The following is a 23,981-nucleotide window of genomic DNA, read 5'->3' on the forward strand; positions in this document are numbered from 1 at the left end:
ATGTGTGCTTTGATTTGATCCTAATTCTTTTGGAAGAAGAGGATACTGGAAAAAAAAGTACTGAAATCCCAAACTGAGACAAACATCAATATGCAATTGAATAATAACAGAAATTGTTACAAAGATCAGGTTGGCCATGTAATTAATGAGATCAAAATCGTGATGGTGATGATTTCTTTCATTACTGACTTAATTTTGATGTGACTCTGAAGCTGCCTGCCAAACTTTGATCTAAAAAAAAATCTTTTTCCCTAAAATAGTGACTGTAATATTGTATTACTACATTTAATTACTTAGTCATTAGGTTGCCATGGGTGCAAGATGTGCCTGCAAAGGGGTGGCAAGGGCTGTGGTATTGGTATATACTGCATATATATGAAGATATATATATATCTTCACCAAACTCCATACTGCGTGTGCCTGTATGGAGTTTGGTGAAGATTTGGATCAAATAGCCTTTTAGTTTTAAAAGATGTGTGTTTTCAGACTAGTTAAAAGAATTTGTGCAGAAGTCAGTGAATAGTTTTATCTATAAGCAAAGATAAAAATGAAAGCAGAAGAACTACAGCTCTTTTTTAAAAAAAAAAAACATTGCAATACGATGTGTCAAAATTGCATTCTTCACAGCCTGCACTACTGTGCCCCTGAAAAACAGTGCAAGACCCTCCTGTCATTAGTGAAATTATTTTATTTTGTATGAAACAAACTATGAGTAATATTAACATATTGTTTACAATTTTTTATCTTGATGAAAGCACAGAAATCATGGTTCTGTGTGTCAGAGTTGTGTATGTATGTAACAACTGAATTAAACCAAGTTAATAAAGACCAGTGTTTTGAAAAGGAAGATAGCAAGAGTACAAGCTTATGATGGTCATAGCTGATGCCTTTTGTATTTTGATTCCTTTTTGACATTTACTTCAGACCAAACCTAGCAATTAGCTATTCCTGATTTCCTTTTTTTTCTTTTGTCTGTTATCTCAGAGGGACTGTCAATATATCCCTTTGAAATATTTCAGTGTAGAAAATACCTTTATGCTTTTTCAGCCTGGTTTTTGTTTTCATATAATTGGCATTTACAAAAAATGCAAAACATTTCCATAACAACAGTCCGGTGCATCTCATTCATTCCAAGCACAAGGACAGATCTCTTCCCATTTCCATAGGAACACTGTAACATATCATTAGTGAAGGGCTGAGAATTTTTGTATATCCATAAGCAGTAGCTGGTAGCTTTCTGTACAGGTAAAGTCTGAAATTGTGGGCATTTGAAAGCAAATAGGACATTGGAGCTGAGACAGTCTTCAGGCAGTGTTGCTTGAAAGGCCTGTGAGATAGAGCAGGTTGTTGATCTGGTAGGTACTGACATTGCTGGGAGTCTGGTCTAAATCTTAACAGATATGTGGCAGTTTACAGTTTACAAGGAGAGGCATTTGCATGTTCCCAAGATAGTAGTGTTATTCCCAAAGACAGTAATCTGCTTCTTGGCAAGCTGGAGCAATAAACTCTGTAGCAAGAGATCTATATCCAAAATTGGAGCTAAGCCCATGAACATCTAGCTGCATGCCAAAGAAGGGGGCAGGCAATGACTTCTGAGATGTGAAGAGTTCTGTCTAATGCTGTGCTTTGACTGTCCATAGCAGTCATCCAGACAAGATGCAAACCCACCACTCTCCCAGTTTGAGAGCAGAAAGATCACTTTCTTTTGTGTGGGAGTGAGTTGTCCCTCATGTCCTTTCCTGGTTTTGGACTTTGATGCAGTTCTTGTGGAACTAGAAGGGACTTTATGATGGTAGTCCAGCATTGTAGACAATGATGTCTGGCAATTTCCTCAAGCAAATTATTGAATTTCACCTGGAAAATGCATCCTGGATTCTGCTGGAAACTAGTTCCACACTTCCAGTTCTCCCATGATTATAAATCTCTCTTTTTTTCCAGACTGTTTACTCATTGCCATTTTGTGTCCTTTTCCTCTCGTTCCAATGACATCTTTTAATTTGAAAGCTCTTCTTTCTGGTGGAGAATTAGATGCCCCTTTCCTGTAGTGTGATTATTGAAAGCAATCTTATTCCCTCCCAGCTGCATCCCAACAGTCTTCAAATGCTCGATATCAAGTGTGATTTTTCTATAAAAAGCACAACCAGTAGTCAATGCAATAAATGACAAGAAAAAAAGGTTGGGCAGCTCAGCAGAAGAAAAGATATATGATGCCATTATGACCTGTTTGATTAGTTCTTCAGTTCTTGGCAGAAAGATTTCCAAGTTGGCCAGACTTCTGAGTGGATTCCTCTATTCCAGCCTCTCTCTCCTGGACCCTTCTCCCTTGCACACTGTGTGTCATGGACTAAAGCTGCATCTTGCTAGCATCAATTAGGCACTAAGGGTCCACTTAGATTAATGATTTGTTTTTTGGATCAGAGTGAAGTTTTAAATGAACTTCCTGGTTTCTCACACTTCCTGCACCTAATTTGGTACCATGGGGTGGCCTTAGAACTCATGAGAGCTGTGTTGTTTCAAGAGGAAATGAAGGTTGAATATGTGCTGAAGTGCAGGACTTCAGCCAAAATGGGCATTCTGGCCAAGAGGCCAGACTAGAAATAGTCTGAAAGTAAAACCAAGCACAGCAGAGTTGGGAAATCAGGTCCTCAGCATCAAATGTTTCACTCTACAGGCCCACCCCCATGGGTCACATTCCTTGCTATTGCAGATGTGGGGTCAGCCTTCTGCCCCTGTGTCCTGGGTCTCTGATGGGTGCTAAAGATAGATCATACATACATGAAGTTTTCTTTGCCCTTATAATATCTTTGGATCAGTATTTTTCACTTTTAATTTGCTATAGGGATTATCCTTCCTTCAGGCAAGCAGATGAAACTGTCAGAGGAGTGCAAACCAGCTATTTCTGCTGTACATGAATGCAGTCTCACAAAAACACATCACTGGTAATCAAGATTAGGATCCAGCAACACGTTCACCTCCTTGAAACATTCTTTGGATGGTATCCCTTGGTAACATACTGACTCATAAATAGCAATTTGAGAATAAAGAAGACAACTGTACTACTAAAACACTGAGGTAGATTAATATTTAAAAGCTTGAGTTAATATGACAGATTTAAACCCTGCATTTGCATATATTGACTTTTCTTCCTTTGCTGCTGGAAGCATAAAGACTTGTCTTTAAGTCTTCCTTATTAACTTAAAAATGCTCTTTTAACAGAAAGAATAACAAACTGGTTTTCTGTGTTTTAGTCAGGTGCATTTACCAGAGCATGGAGTATGAACAGGTACTTTATGATGGTTTTCCATCTCATTCAAGATGAGCTGTTCTTGTAGTCCCTTCATTTGGTGATATGCAGAACCGGGCTTGCCTGACTGCAGTGCTCAGGACCTGGTTCTGCATTAATGTACTCTGACTTGAGAAAGAAGGGCTTCAGAATGGCTGAAGGAATGTTTGCAAGACAGAATACTTGTTAACAGCTGATTAATTAATCTAAGACAAGTTGTGGCCTGTGGCTCTATCCAGGAAGTTTATCAGTTTGCATTTCCCCTGACTGTCTGAAGGATTTGTGGTATGGTTTAAATGGAGATTTGAGATCTCTGTGTGTGGGCAGGAGTTGGTATTCCTGTGGCAGCAATGACAGGATTGTTCCTGGTGTTGATACAGCAGTGAAGACAAGCCTGAAGCAAAAACTTTTTATTCTTTTCTTAATATGGTTTGATTGTGGAATGACCGCCACTACCAATGAAAATGAACCCTAAGTTCAGTACTTTGTTGGCTGTCTGCAAAATTGTACTATCAGTCCTTCTTTCTTTTAGTTTATTAAGTTTTTTGACTGGGTTATGAGATGAGAATGAGTTATTATGCAAGATATGAGCAAGTAAGTTGTATATTTCCATGTATATCCTTGTTCATATAACTTCTGCTAAAGTAATTTATTTTTGATTACTTTGCAGAGAACACAAGAATGGCTCTCTATAAAATATCTTAGCTATGATTATTGCCCAAGGTAACATCATGTTTAAATTTAAGACTTTTATACAACTCTGTTCTTGGAGTATGTGGTGTTTGGCACACTAAATCTTTGTAGATTTTATTTCATTGTTAATAACACTTTGAAAAGGAAGAGCACATACTCTCACTCTCTTGTCATGTTCATTGCAGGGGCTTGTGACAAAGACTGAGATACATATTTTGAAGATCTCTCCTTAAAATCAGTTCAAAAATTAATGAATCAAACATGTGAAATCTGATTGTTAATCTCTGAAAAACTATTTCTTTCCACTACATGACCCAAAGCTTAGGTATGCGATTGGTTGGCATTTTGCCTTGGGTGAGTGGTTTCATCTTCTATCAATTAATTATTTGTATCTGTAATTACTTGAAAAATTTGGTGTGAATGTCAATGTACTGAATGCCATAGGAAAAGGACTCTCCTTGGATGGCAGATTCCTCCCTGAGTATTGGTTTGTACAATTTATGGATACTCAGATCCCACAGGATGGGCCCCATAGGAACAGCAGAGCTGACTGGAACTTGCTTTAGGAGCCTCTTGGAGCAGGACAGCATTGCTGTCACTGCCAAAGGGAAGCAAAGGAAGAGGGCACTGGTGTGAACCTGTTTATTGTAGAAGACCACCCCCAGCTAGGGAATAACGTGCTCTGACTCCATGATTTCTGAAGGCTGAACAATTGCTTTATTAAGCTATGTTATGTTACACTAATACTATATATTAAAACTATATTAAAGAGATACTGAAGAAAAACTTGTGACTGTCTCCAACAGTCACTACACAGCTTTGACATAATTGGCCAATCAATCCAAACAACCCTCACCGGTGTCCAATTAAAAAAAAATCTCTCAGTAAATAATCTCCATAACACATTCCATATGTGCCAAACAACAGGAGCAGCGAGTAGAGATAAGAATTGTTTTCATTCTTCTCTGAGCTTCTCATTGGCTTCCCCAGGAAAAATCCTGGGAGAGACAATTATGTCTCTCTCTGTTCAGAGAATGTGAATGCCACACCTGTTCCCTCCTCATCCAAGACAGGAGGAGGCCAGGCTGGTGGGGGCTCTGCAGGTCTCTGCGGGCGTGTGTGTTGGCTTTGCGGTTGGACAAGGTAGGAAAAAGGGATATAGGAAAAGAATTTTTTCTCCAGTCACCTTTGCTGAATCCTTATCCAGTTAGGGAATGGTTTTGCAGAGACTGCAGTGAAGGGAGAAGGGCCTTAAGGGGAAGCTATATAGGGAACTTGGTCTGTTCAGCCTGGAGGAGACTGAGGGGATGCCTCATAGCAGTCAGCAGCTTCTTCATGAAGGGAGGTGGAGAAGCAGGCACTGATCTCTTCACTGTCAGGACCAGTGATAGGACTTGATGGAATGGCCTGAAAACAGGGGAGTTTTAGATTGGACAACAGGAAAAGGTTTTTGACCCAGACAGTGTTGGGCCCTGGAACAGGCTCCCCGGGGAAGTGGTCATAGCACCAAGCCTGAAAGAGTTGAAGAAGCATTTGGACAACACTCCCAGGCACATGGTGTGATGTTTTGGCACATGGGCTGTTCTGTGGTGGGCCAGAAGCTGGATATTGATGATCCCTACAGGTCCCTTGCAGCTCAGAATATTTTGCAATTCTGTGATTGTATGGAATTGTTGAAACAGAGACTGTTACTCTTTCTGTAGGATCCTAGTTCTGGTTTAAGCTAACTTTCTTTCTTTTATGCTTTTTAGTGCAGACATTATTAATTGGGAGACATCTCTTTCGTGGAATGTTTCTCCTCTTTCCATTAAAGACTCTTTTCTAGCTACTGTAATCCTCCTGGCTGGCAGTTCAAAGGAGAGCTTAGTTTTTCGCCTTCTGAACAGGCTGACAGATATATTCTTTGGTGTTACTGATGGAACAACTTAAGAAAAACAAGAGGGGAGGGGTGGTGGTGGAAAAGAACCCAAGTGACACATTGAAGATGGTGTCTCCCAATAATTCCTAGCTGTCCATAGGCACTTGGCTACCTCTGTGCTCAGGTTGCAGACTCAGCGTGGGAAAAGTCTCCTTGTTTCTTTCACTGTTGCTTTGATACTCAGACGTTGAGAAATGTCTTCTCAAGAAGACCTATCTTCAATAATTTTTTCCCCGAAAGCATGCACTAATTACAGCAGCAGAATTGTGAAGAACATTGGCTAAATATAAATTATGGAAGGGAATTAAATACAGCTCCCAGCTGAGCTTAGATTCTCAAAAAGTCTTTTAATGTGTTCATCTGTTTCACCACTTACCGTACTTGATAATTTTATCCTAAGCTATATGTCGTCTTGGAGTTCATCCTACTGCAGACTTTGTAGATATCTCTGCTTTGTCACAAAACTCACGTGCAGCTCTCTGGCAGACATCCTGTGTTTTATTTCAAGTAAATACAAATTTACAGCCTTTACTGAGCCATCTTCTTAGCACCATTACTTGGTGTCCCTGCCCGAGTCTCACCAAATCCTGGAATTGCATGTGGTAACCCTCATGTCATATTAGTAGAAAAAAAGGTTAGGTATCCATTTAAAAAAAAAAAAAAAAAACACCACTGAATTAATGATTCTGCCACCCAGATGTTAACACTGCTTGTGTCCCCTATGTCTCAGATGGAAACCAAGATTTTTGAACTTGGTGATGGGTGCTTTCTAAATTCCGTGTGTTGAATTTAGGATGCCAATTTAAAAGGAATTAATTCTCAGTGTTTGGTGGTGCTTCTTGGACAGTCAGACTGTTTCCAGGTTGCTTGAGGCTGAACAGGGGAAATAGAAGTATCCAGTTGTCTACAGGTTTCTCAGACTGACATTCAAATTTCATTTATGGGAAGCTTTCCTCTCCCCCTTGTCCTTATACAGAGGCTTCTGAGATGTGAATGAGACATTCTATTTTACTCATTTTTTAGATACTTATTTTCAGCTGGATGATATTTGATTTGGCTCACTGCCCTGAATTTTACTTATCATGTTTTCCTTTGCATTTTCAATGCTTTGTACATAAATTTGTTCATTTATTCTTAATGGAGCTCTTTTAAGAAAGCTGATCACATGCCACACTAAAGGACACCTGTCCCTGCTGTGAAAGTAATCTTGCAAAGATGTATTAGCAAATGCATTTGTAGCAGTGAGACTCATGGAGGGCTGAGAGGTAACAGAAGTCATCTGTATGAAGCATCTGGAGCAAATCCCTGAGCCCAGGCTGGGACATCAGCCCACACCACATTTTGGGGACAGGATCAGTAGATTCCATGGCCAGGCAGTTCAGGGCTGTGTGGAGCTGGCAGTGCTACACATTAGGACATGGGGTAAAATGGGGTCCTGGGCCACAGGCAGAGGTAGGAGTGTCTCCAGGAGAGGTCAGAATGGGACAAAAAGGGCTGTTCATACTCTCAGGACCCTGCCTGCAGCTCTAATGTTATCAAGAGTTACAGAGCCATCAGTAGTTTGGGATTTATAGATGTTTGTAGATAATGTACTGACAGCAAATGAGGTTGAAATTTGCTAAAGAAGTTGGCCATTATTAATAACTTCCCTTGATCAAATTAATGCATTTCAGGATGATAACACATGGTAATCTCTCTTTAGAGACTGTTCTTGGCAGGGGATAGATGCATGTAGCTCTAGTTTCTCTGTGCGTGTGTGACAGGATGGGATGAAATAATAGTGGTGAGCTCCTTATATGTGGTTATATTTGTATTCCCTTGCTTAAATGAGTAAGCCCTTCTGCTTTGAGTTTGGCACATTGGTGATATTAAAAATGCCTTATAATGCTGCCTGAGTCTTTCTTGTAAAGCTTATCAGGCTATGTGGCTTGTGCCCAGCTGTTGCTTTTTGCTGTACACTTCTGAGCTGCTGCAGTGCTTCACCCCAGAAACTGCTGCTCATTGAGCTCTGATAGAAATGTCCCTGCTGTGGTGTTACACCAGCCAGAATGTACATTCATCCCTCTGAGCCTTGTGGTACAAATGTAGCACAGCACAAGCCAAATGGGTGCTCAGAGATGCCCATAAGGGACTTGGTTGGCTTGAATACAGAAAGTCTTCTCAGCATTTGAAGGCTTCAGGCTGATCTTAAGCACTGCATGGCCATATATTTTTCAGCTGGGACCAGAGGATGCGCAGGCTTATGCCTCTCCAACTTCACTGTGTGCTATGATTCTTTCTAGCCAAACAGATTGAGGGATGTTAGTTATTTCTGGCTTATTGCTTCCTGTTTATTCCTTTTCCAGGTGTGCAAGGAGAATTGCTGAAACTTCAGAAGCATCTGCTTCATGTTCCATCCAGCAGAAATGCCACATTTCTGGCAAGTGGGTAAATACATACAGTACTTTTAGTCCTGTTTTGCTGCCTTAATAGGCACAGATTCATTTGAAGAAAAGCCTAAACATTTTGAGGCATAGCTGAATTCCAGCCCTGAAATTTCTGAAAGTTCACAACAATGAAGCGAAGCAGTAGAAGGAAATGCTTGAGAAGCAAGACATCTGGATTGACCTGGGCTGTCCACCTACATCAGTATGCAATGCAATACAAATGCAATAGTAGTGGGGGATCTGCAGAGCAAAAGAGCTGGCACGGCAGACTCAGCAGGAAAGATACACTTTTCAGGGGAATATGCTCTGGATTAGTCTCATCCTGAAGGGTCCACATCTGTCAGTGACTGGAGTGCCCTATGGGCAGTTGTGGAAAGCTTCTTCTTACAGGTGAGTTTTGTCTGAAAGACACCAGCTTGTGTTCTACAGGACTGCTCAGCCATGTGAACCAAAATGTGGTAAATGGGAAAAATTGGGAGATTTACTTCAAAAGGGCACTCTTGATCTGAACTAAAAGGCTAACACAGATGGACCTGTAATCTTGCCCTGTCTGTCATGATTTCTAGTAAATAGTCTAGGAAACTGCTGCACAAATCTGAAAGCTCTACAGAGGTCTCCCTTTTATTTCTTCTCACAATGCTGGCAAAGGTACTGTTTATTCCAAGCTAAATGTCCAGTTATGGCTCAAGTACTTTATTTAATTGGTGATAAAACCTACTGTGTGTGTTGGGATTTTTAAAAAGGCCAATTTGCTGCAGTCTAACATCCCACACAGGCTGTTTGCTTGAAAGCCAAATTACTGGTTTTATTCAAGTATCATTAAGGGCAAGTGAAAACGGAAGGAATTTCTTAAGATACAGGGAGTAGGGAATCTGCATTAAATGAAATTTGCCAGAGGAAGAAAATTCTGGTTTATGTTTTCTGTGGCACTGTTTCTGCAATGAAATTTCCAAGGGGATTCTTATGGAACTGTAATCCAGAAGCAAACAGATCAGCTTTAATTGTGTTTTCCTGTGGGGAAGAAGCACAAGCTCAAACACCCACCAGTGTTTCTTGACTGAAGCTTTCATCTGTTTTACACTGCAGGGTTTTTTTTACCAACTGAAGGTGAAAAGATTTGAAAAAGTCTTTCAAACATGTAAGGGCTGAGGGAGGTGAATGGGGTGCAAGGATGAATTAGTGTTTATGTCCTGAACTTGCTGGAGTTTTGTTCATAATTACAGAAGGTTATTCTTTGTGTGCCATGGTCTGAGTGGTGGGAGGAAGCTGAAGCCACTGATCAAAATTCAGAATGTAAAATTGTTTCCCTTCTGTAAGTTCAGCAGGGTTTTGCTAATGATCCCTGAAAACCAGGATCTCATGGTGAATGCTTAGACAGTTCAGCTGTGGTATGGCTGTTTGAAAAAGTGAAATCAGCTGGGAAGAAAAAGAGGAATAATGATAAGTAATCCAATTTCAGGGGTAGCTTTTCAACAAACACAGGGAAGGATGGATCATGTGACAAAACTCTTCAAGATATTATCAGGACAAATGTGTAAACTTGCAGTCTTTCCTCTGGGAAGACTAAGTCATACTGGGACAGTCACAGACACGATGATTAGTGGAACAAGGAGCGTGATGCCAATGTAGAGGGCATAAAAGACATTGTTTCTCAAACAATGTCATAAAAGGACATTGTTTCTTTAGCCAAACAAAATAAACATGGTGGAACATTACCATGTCAATAGTCAAGAAAGTTAAGTTCCCAACAAGAAGGACAAATCTGAGAGAAGTGTCAACAGAGGATTGTGAACAAATGGTTATTAAAGAGCAATACATAAAGTGAAGAGGCAAATTGGATTCCCAACCATCAGAAGCATGAGGTTCTGAACCAGCTTTCTTTGAAAGTCCCTCCACAGTAGTGGCGGCAAAAATCCATGTCTAAGGCTGAGCTGATATTACTTTGTGAAAGGAATAGTATGAGGCTGTGCCTGCAAGAGGAGGGGACCAGATACAGTGATCATTCAGGATGCTCCTTCAAGTTCTGTATTCTGATACACAGCTGTTGGAACACAGTGAAGAAAAAAAAAGAAAAATTCAACTCATGTAAAAGCAGATATTTTTATAAATAAGTCAATAAATGTGTTTCCTTAGGATCATGTAGTGAATGTGGAACACAATCAAAGCAAAGGCAGTGTTGTTATCTTTGCTGATAGAGGTGCATTATCCAATACAAGAGGTCAAATGATTATTGTATTCTTGCTTGTGCATTAGGTTGGGATATATTCTGGTTTTACTTGCCTGGAATTTTTCTTGAGATGTGTACATGTTGTAGCAATGCTGTTCATGCCTGTAAACAGGAAGGCTAATTATTACAGCAATATGGATGAGGTAATGGAGCGTGACTGTCAGGAGTGCAAGTGGTGAGCAGGCAGATAACAGGCTAATGACTGAGACCTTGTCAGAAAAACGAGAGCTCTGTGCAAGATGCCTGCAGTATTGTGCACTGGGGAAATGGAGGCTGGAAGTGGCCAAGCACAGCAATTGAAGACACATGGTTTGAGGTGAACACATACTGCTGATGATGACTGAGGCTCAACTGTATGCTTAATGAAATGAAGCATTTTAAATAAGGGGAAAGTACAGGATGCAGTGTTAGAAGATTTGATTAAATATATGCAGACAGGAGCTGTGATCTGGCTGCTTTCTTGGGTAGCTACATCTGGACCTTCCTATATGCTGCTATAAACAAACACAGAATCAGTCATAGAATGGTTTGGGTTGGAAGGAACCTTAAAGGTTCCAACACCCCTGACATGGACAGGGACAACCATTAGTTCTAACATCCCTGTCATGGATAGGGACAACCTCTACCAGACCAGTTGGTTTGAAGCCATGTCCATCCTGGCTTTGGGCATTGCGAGGGACGAGGCACCCACAGTTTCTCAGAACAACCTGTTCCAGTGCCTCATCACCCTCATAGTAAAGAATTTTTTCTTAATATCTAATCTAAACCTGCCTTCTGTCAGTTTGAAGCCATTCCCCCTGGTACTATCACTACATGTAAAAAGTTCCTCTCCAGCTCTCTTGAAGGCCCCCTTCAGGTACTGTAAAAATGCGATAAAGTCTCTTCTCCAGACTGAACAATCCCAACTCTCTCAGGCAGTCCTGACAGGAGAGGTGGTGCAGACCTCTGGTCATATTCCTGACCCTCCTCTGGACTCACCCCTACAGTTCCACATCCTTCCTATGTTTGAGCCTCCAGAGCTGGATGCAGTGCTTCAGGTTGGGTTTCACTAGGGCTGAGGGGCAGAAATAGCTCACTTGACCTGCTGGCCACATGCTAGATGTGGAACAAACAAAGTCTTTCAGGTGAAGGTGGTCTTGAGGGAAGACTGTGGTTAAATGGGATGGAGGATGTAGGATCTATCTCTTGTCAGTGAGAGAGAAAGACAGATAATTGATCTGCCAATTATGACTAGTGGGTATGCACTTGTGAAAAAAACACTGTTACACAACTAAGAACCAAGAGACTGTGGAAGTGAAATATCCATCAGAAGCAGACCTTGATGCACATTTCCCTTAATATGAGTGGATTGCTGCAAAAGACAGCTTTTGTTATCTCTCAAGCTACATGCCGTTCTTGCATTCCTGGTGCCTGAAGCTCAAAACACGCATGGAGCTCAGAGGAGGTTGTACAAAATTAATCTATATTGAAGAGGTCTTTCCATGATCAGTACAGTGGAAAGAGTTAAAAACCAAATATTTAAAGAAGGACAATAACCTTTACCTCTGCCACTAGAGGAAATACATGTCTAGCACGTTACGTTGCACGCGGATAGGATTCTAGTGATTGGAGTCTAGCACAAATCAGCTCATCAAGCTTGTTAATGAAAGCACTCCTCTGATTTAAATTGCTCAGTAAACTGGTCATGTGGAAATCTTAATGGGCAGCACAGCTTGTAAAAGTAAATGAAAAGATGCAAAGCTTCTGTCTCATGTTGGCTACAGACGAGTCTAGTGCAGCACCTCAACACATACAAGTTCAAATGTGGCAACTCTGTCCCAGTAGGGGCAAGGCAGCTGTTTAACTTGGACATTATTATTATTATTATTATTATTATTATTATTATTATTATTATTATTATTATTCTGCAGTGGCCTTGCGTCTTGTTCTATGAGACAAGTTCCCTTAAGGAGAGTGTTCCCAGTAGGGTGCTGGAGGAGCCAGTCAGGAGAGAGCAGCTGGAGAAAAATTCAGCTGAGAATATGTGGAGCTGTGCCAAGAGCCTCTGGGCCAGGAGGAATATTCATAGAATCATTCATAGAATGGTTTGGGTTGGAAGAGACCATAAAGACCATGTAGCTCCAAGCCCCCTGCTGTGGGTAGGGACACCTTTCACTGGACCAGGTTGCTCAAAGCCCCATCCAGCATCATCCTGTATTGTAGCAGAGCCGTCAAGTGAATTGCCTGAAGAGGCTTCTGCAGGTCAAGACTGTCCTCTGAGGAAAGTGAAAAGAAGGGCTGTTTGGGCAGCAAACCTGGATATGTACAACCAGCACAGCAAGTAGGATGCTGCCTAGCTCATTAAGAGGTGAATTTGGAGGCCCAGATTTGCTGGATCCCATGCACGTGGGGAACCAGCAAACCTGGGCAGTTGCTCACCTGAGATAACCTTGGGAAGGCTGTTGAGATCAAAGACCAACCCTTTAGCCAGGTGAGTGAAGTGACAGAAGTGAGTCACAGCTTCTGAAGTTGTTATCAAATACTCCCCAGCTTGCAGTCCAGCAAGGAGTTCAAACAGAAATTTAAAGGGGATGCAGCTTTAGTTTCGGACCACAGTGTATCTACCAAATCCAAACCGGAAAGACAATGTGTGTGTATAGGGAATAACATCTCAGATGCATTAAAAAAACCCAACCTCAAAACAATCTTATGCTTGAAAGTCTAGCTTAGTGATGGTTCTTTTAGTTTGGGTTTGTGATTTTTTTATTGTTTGGGATTTTGTTTTGGTTATCGGTTTTGTTTGTTCGTTTGGGGGGGTTGTTTGTTTTTTGGTGATTATGTTTGTTTGTTGGGTTATTTGTTTTAGTTTTTGCTTTGCTTTGGGTTTGGGTTTTGTTTTTTGTTTTGTTTTGGTGGGTTTTTTTATTTGTTTTTGTTTGTTTGTTTAATGGGTTTTTTTCCCTTTAGTGCCACCTAATAAAAGCTGCTTTCTTCAGGTATGCTAAGAGTGACAGATGCAATAGAGATGATATAGAAAAGTACATAGTCCCCCATTTGCCACTTGAGGTGCAGTGTGAGGGCATTTTTTACTCAATCTACTCCCTTGGCTGTCGGATCTCAAGATCTCAGTCCTGAGGTGCTGAGCCACCGAGACCACCTTGGGGGGCTCGGGAGTCCTGGAATGTTGCCAGAAGTGTCTGGTAGCTGGACTTTAACCCTACACAGGAGACGACAAGGATGAGGGCTTCACCGGGGTGAATGGTGAAGGGATTAGCTAATTAGAGGATGAGACACAGGGTTTAGGATTTATGTACAGGGGGGTTTAGAGGAGTAAGATGGAGGAATTGGGGTGTGTCCTGTCCTCCTTCTTCTTCCTCTTCTCCTCCATCTTCTTTGGCCACGGTGGCACTGTTGGATTGGTTATTACTGAGAGTGCACCGAGTTATAAGAATAGATGGTATTGGGGAAAAATGATAAATATTGTACACGTAACAATGGGTATAAAGATACGTGGCTGCCCGGGAGGGCAGACAGTGTGCTCATGGCTGACTGCTGAGCAGATCTCTGTTCGGCTGAAAGAACATCTTTTAGATAAACAATTAATAAACATAAAAACCGAAAGAAGAACTGAAGCCTCTTCTCGTCCTTCGATACGCGGGCTGCCCCAAGGCCACCCCGGGCCTTTCCAGGCCCCTCAAACAGCCGAGATAAACCGGACATTTGGCGTTCCCTGGCGGGCTCGAACCACCACAACCTTTTGGGGGGGGGCACCCTCAAAGCCCTGAAGACCAGAGAGAAGAAGAAAACAAAAAGCCAATAGAGTCTGTAAAAAACAGCAGTCACTGAGGAATCCACCTCTCAGTTTCTGCCGAAGACAATTTGTAGCAGAACAGCCCGGATCGGACCCAGAAAGGTGCCCTGGGACCACATCTCGTGATCTGCTGGACAGAGACTGAGACCTCCAGACTGCCCTGACGATAGATTTGGTAAGAAAGCCTGAAAATAAGAACATGGGGGGCACACTCTCCCAGGAACAACGGGAAATTTTGTCCGCCTTATAAGGTGTGACACAAACATACACAAAAAAAAAAATTAGCTCTGGCCTTAAAAGGCCAGGAAGAAGTAACCCAACAGATGCAGCAGACATCTGGGGGGGGCCCTTAAAAGGGGAGGAGCAAGGCTCCAGGAAAAGATTAGCTCTGGCCTTAAGAAGCCAGGGGGAAAAGGCTCTCGAAGAAAGAGAGCGAGAAATATTATTAAAACACCCGGTCTCAAAACCCAAAAACCCCGGGAAACTCCCAAAAGCGTCCTGAAAGCCCAGAGAGCATGGAGGACTCAGGAGAAGGGGGGGAGCAGGGGGGGGGGAGAGGGGACCGGGGGGCGCGCTTTCTCGCGATGCCGCGGCAACGGAGCAGGGAAGCCAGGCTGCAGCGGAGCAGGCGGGGAGCGCAGGTGAAGAAAAAGCGAGGGATACGTGTTTTCGCGCGGCTTTGCTTGACTCAGGGCCAGGGGCGGCGGCGGTCCCGACCGGCAGGGGTGCGGAAGCGTGTGTCGCGGGCGAAATTCGCGAAAACCCGGGGGGAGAATCACAAACCAACGCCAGGGCGTCTGACCCATGCAGCGAAATTAGGGGAAATTGCGCAATCCCAGAAGACTGCCGTGAGACGCAAGAGGCGCGCGGTTGAGACGCAAAAAACCCGGTGCGAACGCGGCGGGCGCGGGTGCTGGCGGGGGCAGGTGGCACACACCGACGAAGGGCCACACACACACAGCGTCGGAGGAGGAGGAGACAGAGTCAGGGGCAGACCGAGGGGGGAAAATTCAGAGGCGGAACAAAAAGGGAGAGGGAGAAATTACCTCGGGAGAGACAGGGAGCGGCTCGGAAAGCACGCATGCGCAGAGCGCGGGCGGGGGCGGGCCAGACCCCCGGTGACGTCTCAGGCGAGGAGGGGCCCTCTCCAGACTTGGTGCCTTTGGTAAAAAACCCTCGTGGAGTCCAAGCCTCTCCCCTCCTGGGGAAGCTTGTGTGTTCTAACCCTATTGTCAGTTGAATCAAAAACCAGGTAACCCCTGAGTGAGCTTGCAAACAGCGACAATCGCTGAACAAGGAGGAAGTTGTGTTCATGCAGTCGCCCCAGCCAGGGAGGCCGGTGACAGCGCCACCTCGTGGGGGAATGACCGAAGTGCACGACAGGCCAGATCAGTTCGGCAGAGCCACAGTATCATTTCGTAACGAGTCTGCAACTATGCAGCGATTTTCCTCAACAAGATATAAGAAGAAACGAATACTCAGACAAAAGTCGGGACTCAGACTGCAAAGGACAACTCAGAAGAGAAACAAGAGAAACTAAAGACTCTGGGGGGTTTTCTCTTTGGGGTCTTGAATATTTCTGTATAAGGACGAAAGACTCTGGGGGTTTTCTCCTTGGGGTCTTGAATTGCAATAGGCAATGGGGTAAATTTACCTATTACAGGGAAAACTGACAAAGGATCATATATTGATCAGCTGGTAGATTTCTTTGACATCTCTCCCATTTGGAGAGGAATTTTAAGGGTAGGATTTTGACATTTCTCCCATTTGGAGAGGAATTTTAAGGGTAGATTTCTTTGACATTTCTCCCATTTGGAGAAGAATTTTAAGGGTAGGATTTTATGTTTTAATAATTCTCCTAGTCCTCATCCATGTCGTCCCAGGTGCCATGAATCGGTTTGTAAAAGAGGGTTTCTTGGTGCAAACAGAAGGGGGAGATGTCAGATCTCAAGATCTCAGTCCTGAGGTGCTGAGCCACCGAGACCACCTTGGGGGGCTCGGGAGTCCTGGAATGTTGCCAGAAGTGTCTGGTAGCTGGACTTTAACCCTACACAGGAGACGACAAGGATGAGGGCTTCACCGGGGTGAATGGTGAAGGGATTAGCTAATTAGAGGATGAGACACAGGGTTTAGGATTTATGTACAGGGGGGTTTAGAGGAGTAAGATGGAGGAATTGGGGTGTGTCCTGTCCTCCTTCTTCTTCCTCTTCTCCTCCATCTTCTTTGGCCACGGTGGCACTGTTGGATTGGTTATTACTGAGAGTGCACCGAGTTATAAGAATAGATGGTATTGGGGAAAAATGATAAATATTGTACACGTAACAATGGGTATAAAGATACGTGGCTGCCCGGGAGGGCAGACAGTGTGCTCATGGCTGACTGCTGAGCAGATCTCTGTTCGGCTGAAAGAACATCTTTTAGATAAACAATTAATAAACATAAAAACCGAAAGAAGAACTGAAGCCTCTTCTCGTCCTTCGATACGCGGGCTGCCCCAAGGCCACCCCGGGCCTTTCCAGGCCCCTCAAACAGCCGAGATAAACCGGACACTTGGCCATGTATGGGTAGGAGAAATCTTGCGTACAGCATTGGGATTTGAAGTGGAAGGACCACTTACGGAGATCATTCTGCAGCATCTCAGACCCCTTTTGTTATTAAAAAAGCCACATTGCTATCCTTAATTCTATTCTGTGCAAATGTAAACAGACACCTTCCCAGGCTCTGGTTAATTCATAAAATAGTGCTTGTAGTGTAAGTTACAGCCACAGCTGAGCTGCAGTAAGGGAGAGAGTGGCAAAACCCCCCCATTTCCCAAGAATGTTCTTAGAGGTATAACAGTCATTAACTAAAAAAGCAAAATCAGTAGTTAATTGTGGGAACCAGTCTGTGAAAACTCGCTCAAATACATCATCCTGAGAAAACTGCTGCACTTTCTTTCAAATCCTAAGTATCTTCTTCTCTCAAAAACATATTCTCAGTTAAATCCATATCCAAGAAGGATACTGCAACACAAGCTTTGTATTTCATGGTCACCTCTTTGTATTTCACAGTCACTACTACAAAAAGTGCAGCAAATTGCTTCCTGTGCCCTCTCCTTGATTCAGTCATTCTAAGTGTTTACAAATCATTATCCTGCAAAATAATTGACTCAGGGCTATTAGGACTTGAAACTTTGAACAAATGCTGAAATTACAAACACTTGAGATGTATAAGAATAGTGACAATGGTCATTACCATCAACAAAAATAAAGGGAAGACGGGTTTTACTGATTGAGCATTTTGCCTCACGACTAAAGAAATAAGTGTGCTGTTGCAGAACAGAATGTTCTCTGGGCATTGAAAATGATGCATTTTAAATTAGAGGGGGGTGTATTCCCTCTGTGTTTCGAAGTTAAAATTAATGCCATCTCTCATAAAATTCTTTTAGCATGATATGTATGTCTCCCTAAATACCATACTGTATTCACCACACTGTTCTCCTTTATTCCTTCCTGTCTTTTGCAGGGAAGAAACCACCATGTGCAGTAAATTGATCATGCAGTTTGGTGGCTGTTCCACACATTTTGGTATCTTCTGTGTGTACTCATCTGTGTATATGCTGGGTGACCTTTTGTTGCTCAGGGAAATGGAAAATCATCCCAGCAGAAAAAAAAGCATTCTCTTTTGTGGGTCCTCTATGAAGACACCAGTACTTTCTATAGCTGGTATTTGTGAAGTTGCAGGATCTTCATGTCTTGGACACATCCAGCACTCATGACTGCTGTTTGCTGGTGGACTCAAAAGGTAAGAATTGGAAAGATGTGCAGGGTGATTACAGGTTTTGGCTTCTTCTTTTTTTTTATTTTTTTTTTTTTAGAAACTCAAGCTAAAAACCCTCTTAGTTTGTCTTACAAGTAACATTTAATTTAAAGTATTTTTAAGCAACATTTTGAGCCCATGGATTCCTGCCATGTTATAAAACACCTGCCTGCAACATAAAGTTATCTGAAATACACATCCTAAAACAGAAATGAGCATAGGATAGCACCAAAGGAATAAGTGATGAAGCCTGCTAAGACAGCAACAAAGACTCTCTGATGTGAACAGTGCTATGAGGAACCTCATGGTATTTTATTAAAAGGTCAGCTGTAACCATCAGGTTGTTTCTTCTACTGAAGCTTTATAAAATGTCATTGGAAAAAAAAAAAAAGATAAAGGACAAAATCTGTATGAACATATGCATTTCATCAGATGTGTATAGTGGTCACAGATAGTAGTCCTACTGTAAAATTTAGGCAATGGTAGCACAAAATTTTGTCTAATACACACATAAATGAAGAGAGACTTCCTTTACTCATAGAACAAAAATAATACATCACATAATCAATGTTAAACATAGCTGACCTTGAAAGTACAGTTAAAAAACTGAATTTTCTTCCAGTTTTAAGATTTCATGAGCTTTACACAGAGACCTCAATGCTCTGAAAAAGAATCTGGCCAATGCTTTGCAGGTGAACCAAATCTCAATAAGCAAGAAGTGGCACGAAGTCTCTGAAGCTGCTGCTGGAAGGATGCAACTTGGATATATCAGCTACCAAAAATTATTCTGTCTATTCCAGCTATGTATGCATATGTTGCTGGCATTCAGTCTTATGAGTCTTTTTGAGGGGTAAAACAACTGAGCAAATAAAAAATATGTTGTATCAGACTCCTTAATTCTTCTGTGAAATTCTCAGTTACATTTTCAGTTGCTGAAGTCTGTTACTTGTGAAGTTTAAAAATAGTCAAAAGACCTGTAATATTTTCATTTTCATTTCCATCTGTTAGTTGAATGGGGATGGAACCTGAATCCATTAAATACGAATTAACTAAAATCTCTATTAAACCTAAATAAACCTAAACCTGAACTCTTTCCTCCCTATATTTATAATAACAGGATATCCCAGCCTCTGGATATCCTGGCTCAAGACATCCTGGCGTTTGTTGCTCTCCAGTGGAAACTGCTTGCATCCTTGACTTCGGTAGAGGTAAGATGGCTCCTGTGGCCTTCCCTTATGCAGTTCTACCATGCAAAGCTCTCAGAGCATTTAAAAAACCTTGCATAACTTTCACAGAGGTGTGTAAACATGTCTTTACCTTTTCACTGAAGCCAAATTAACTTTGTGTGTTTTGAGATTCCACACATGTGAGTCCTTTGCTTGGTCATACCCAAAACGGTATGTATGTTGTGGTTTAACCCCAGCCAGCAGCCAGGCCCCATGCAGCTGCTCATTCACCTTTGGGGTCAGGGACAGAATGGGAAGTGTAACAACTAGAAAAGCTTGTGGGTTGAGATAAAAGTAGCTTGATAGAAAAAGCAAAAGCTGCACGCACAAGTGAACCAAAACAAGGGATTAATTCAGAGCTTCCCATGGGCAGGCAGGTGTCCAGCCATCTCCAAGAGAGCAGAGACCCCTCACAAGTAATGGTGACTTGGGAAGAGAAACACTATCACACCAAATGTCTCCCCCTTCCTCCTTCTTCACTTATGCCATAGTCTGGAATGTCCCTTTGGTCAGTTTGAGTCACCTGTCCTGGCTTTCCTGGCTCCCAAGCACCCCCAACTTCCTGACCAGTGTGGCCATAAGGAAAGCAAAAAAGGCTCTGTATAGCCCCCCAATAGCAGCAATAAAAACCTTTTTATATTATCAATCCTGTGTTCAGCACAAATCCCAAACACAGCCCTATGCCAGCCACTGTGAATAAAATTAACTACCGCAGCCAAAACCAGCACAGTGTGAAAGGGGTTTGGTTTTCCCTTTTCTTAGATTTTTTTTTTTTAATTTTTTAGTTTTAATCTGAGCTTGCTTGTCACCCTTAGAGGGAAAAGAAGACATTCTGTCTGCTTCCCTTCAGTTTCATTGTACACTGGGAACAACAGAGATGCTTTCTCGCTGAACATTGAGACTCAAAACTTTCACAGCCTTGTAAGCCTGGCCAGTTTGGTTGACTGGAAAAGGAAGGAAGTTCTTGGAGGGCCTGACATGAGGTTCAACCAGCTGATTAGGAAGCAACATGCCAAAACTTTGAACAGAGTGCAATAACTGTTGACTTAGTGTTAAAGAAATGATGACAGACCACTTAGTGTTAAAAGTTGCTGACAGACAGCAAATATTTTTGTCACATTCTTTTGCCCATACCTTCGTGGGAAGAGAAAGAAGTAGTGGAAAATAGGAAGGACAAAACAATATTCCATTGCAGAGAAATGATGAAAAGGTTATGTTTGCATCTTAGCAACTCATTTCAAGATTGATGCCTTGCTGGAGGGTAGCTGTTGACTTATGGCAGAATTTGACTGCGGCACTGAATTTATGTTACTTGGCAACAGTAACACACATTAAGTAGGAATGCAGCACATCTCCTTGGCTGGGCCAGCCTGCATCCCTTTAATCATGCACTCCAGCATGTGAGACAGGTTGAATCTGTGGCTTCTGCCAAAATCCTAGTAAAATTTAAGTGCAGATGCCTCTCACAAAATTAAAGGTTATTTTAACTATATTTATAGTCCAAAAATATTTGTCATAACACAGGGAGCACCCTTACTTTTCTTTCAAGGACATGAAATGCTTAGTACATCTGAGCTTGTAATGTCTCTCTGCAGGGCACAAGGCACTGAGCTACCCAAACTCTCAGGATACAGCTGACCTTTCATGTGGTTTCACCACCTTAGAGGAATTTGTCCTTTCTAGTGCAGCTGAGGAGGGAAATGTTTCTTATAGTGTTAAGGGACCCTCATAGATATATAAAGTAAGTCACATAAAAAAGAAAAATCACTCTAATTAAGAATAGCTGATGTTTACCAGTTTGTTCAATGAATTTTCCTATTTTTATGTTGGACCAATTTGCTTAAGTACTATATTTTTAAATTTGTTGCCCAAGGTAATAAACAGCAAGCAAGTTAAACTTTAGAGCACCAACAATTAGCAGGTACTGCTCAGAGCAAAAAGGAGAAAATGCGACCCATGCGTCTCTAGATGAAAGCAGGTAGAGCAGGACCCCTCCACCCACCCTGCCCTCATCTCTCTGCCTGTGATGGGTTGACCTTGGCTGGCTCATTTTCCCACCAAACTGCTCACTTGTTCTCCATCCTCAGCAGAACAGAAGGAGAAAATAAGATGAAAAAACTCCTGGGTTGAGATAAGGACAAGGACGTCACTTATCAATCACTCTCATGGGTGACTCACCTTGGGGAATAGCAATTTAATTTACTGCCAGTTAATAGCAAAGAAGGATAATGAGAAATTAAACATAATTACCTCCCCCCCCACTCCCCACCTCAGTCTTCCCAAGCTCAACTTCAGTCCTGAGTCTTCCACTTCCCCTTCACTCCCCAAGTGTCCCATGGGAATGGGGAATGGGAATTGTCGTCTGTTCTTCCTTCTCTTCTCCTTCCTCGTCTCATATTGTCCCTATTTCATATAGGGTTCCACCTATGGGAGACAAACCTTCACCACCGTGGGTTCTTCCCACAGGCTGCAGTGCTTCAAGAAGTTCTCTAGCATGGAGCATCTAGATGTCCTGTTCTTTGGGAATGGGCTGCTCCAATGTGGCCAGTCCCCTATGGGCCACAAGTCCTGCCAGAATGGTCTCTGAGCAGTCTTTAGAAACTGTGCTGGGAGAGGTGTTGCAGCCGTGCACCCTTCTGGCTCCCTGCCATTGGTGGGAAAAAGCTGCCTGGAAGGGCAAATAAGTTGTATCCAACACTTCAGATCGGTTCAGTGTGGCATTTATAGTGATATAAAAAGATGCCCCTTGAACAGATGAGGACATAAAATTCAGGAACTTTAAGCAAGACAATTTCAGCAGCTAAGTGTATCCATGTCAGAGATTTAAAATGAATGGGCAGAGAAAATAAATACCAAAAAACTTCTACATGTGGAATAGAGGAGGTATCTCACCTCTCAGACAAACCTCATTTGAAAACTATTTAGTAGAGTTGCATCCTAAAAGAGGAGAACTGAAGTTGAAATGGAGCAAGGAGTGCAGAGCATTAACATTTCTCTGTTATTGAACAAACATATAAATAAACTACATTCTGACAGATTGGTTTATAGCAGTGGATTTAGAGGAAAAGGAAAAGGAGAGAATCATGACAAAACATTTATTTTACATTTACTTTGCAAAATGAGAAAACTATGTAGCAGTTTAATAAAACATAGTTCCCATTATAATTAACTTTTCTTCATTTGCATTACAATACAGTGCAGCTTGAACTCTCTGCATATATCCTAAAGATTTCATGAGAAGATCAGCTTTTAATCAGCTAAGGTATAAAGCTCTACAGTTACACTGAACCAAAGTTCCATTGCCAAGACCACTCAGTGGAAGTTTTCTGAATGTCATTCCTATTACTCATTCATTAAAAATCCTTGGCTTTCATTAGAAGCAGGATTGAGCAAAGCACTTCAAAAACCAGAAACCTGATGATTCAATCTGAGGGATCAAAGTATCAGAATTTCTTGAGCTTTGCTTGCATTATCTCAACAAAAGTTGAGTGTGTCAGTTTAGTTTAGAAAACCAATACTTTTTTATTTTCTTTTTTCAAACAAAGAAGAAATATTGGTGGTTAAATTCTGGGTGTTTGATCTTATGAAGACTCTCTGCAAATAAAATAATAGGAGCAAGACAACTGCTGTGATACACTAGTTTTAAAAGAATTCCCATCTTGAACACAGTGAGAAAAAGAGGGGAAAACCTAAATGCCCCCCAAAATAAATATTATAGCAAAAACCTGATAATAAAAGGTGCTTCTTGAATATGTCCTCAAGCTAACACAGCTGGGGGAAAAACTCTCTTTGAAAAAATATTGGAAATATGATGTGATTAGACAGAATCCATGTCGGTATTTTTTGCTTCTTTTCTGCAGAAGGGTATTGCTATGTAGCTTTACCTTACCTTAAAATGATCTCCAGTTTTGAAACTTCTAAATAAAAAGACTGGTTAGAAAAACTACTGGAAAGATGATGCTTCATGATATTAGACTTAGATTCAATTTTGAAGTTATGACTAAATAGCTTTTAAATTAATGAAAAAAATGGCAATCTATTTTTAAAATACACTGCCTTTTTCTGACAATACTGTTTTCACTGTACTCTTTCTTACTCTCTGGCTGACTTCTCAGAAAGGGAGAGATTAGAAGAGGAGAATGGAAGCTGAATAATAGCACATCTTGTTCTTTGGGAAAAATCAGTGAACAAACAGTTATAGACTAGCTACAAGGACAGGGAGAGAAAAACTGTCAGGATTGTGCAAAAATCTATAGCAAAATAAAAACAATTTAAGAAATGTTATAAAATTAATAAATTAATCAAACTTTTTATCTTCCTTTTTTTTAAATTTCTGGTAGATAATAGCTTGTAATTGGAAAGTTATTTATTATGGTGATGATTGGGCACCAACAGAAAGCAACGCAATGTGCTGGTGAAGTGACAGTGCTGTTGTTTGGTTTCTGGGCAAATTAGAGGTCCTTGGTGAAGAGCTCTGCAGCTTATGCAATTGGTGTGAGTTTTGGAAAAGCAAAATCATACTGAAGTTGTCTTTCCCTGCTCAAAACCTTGTACCTGCCTACTTGCAGGGTTCTTGTGGAAAACTCTCTTTGGACGCTAGCAACTGTGTAACAGTGGCGT

At 41.8% G+C, this 23,981-nt stretch overlaps 1 protein-coding gene across 1 annotated transcript in view; it reads left to right on the top strand.

The window, feature by feature from the left end:
* NPSR1 (neuropeptide S receptor 1) overlaps window positions 1-23,981 on the top strand; it is a 108,845-nt gene that overhangs the window by 2,682 nt on the left and 82,182 nt on the right. Inside the window, exons 2-4 of the mRNA XM_005485919.4 lie at window positions 8,240-8,710; window positions 17,842-18,120; window positions 19,253-19,343. The gene's annotated coding sequence lies outside the window, so the exon portion shown is untranslated. The remainder of the gene's footprint in view (window positions 1-8,239; window positions 8,711-17,841; window positions 18,121-19,252; window positions 19,344-23,981) is intronic.

The sequence above is a fragment of the Zonotrichia albicollis genome, chromosome 1 (genome assembly GCF_047830755.1).
Source record: "Zonotrichia albicollis isolate bZonAlb1 chromosome 1, bZonAlb1.hap1, whole genome shotgun sequence".
Lineage (NCBI taxonomy): Eukaryota > Metazoa > Chordata > Aves > Passeriformes > Passerellidae > Zonotrichia > Zonotrichia albicollis.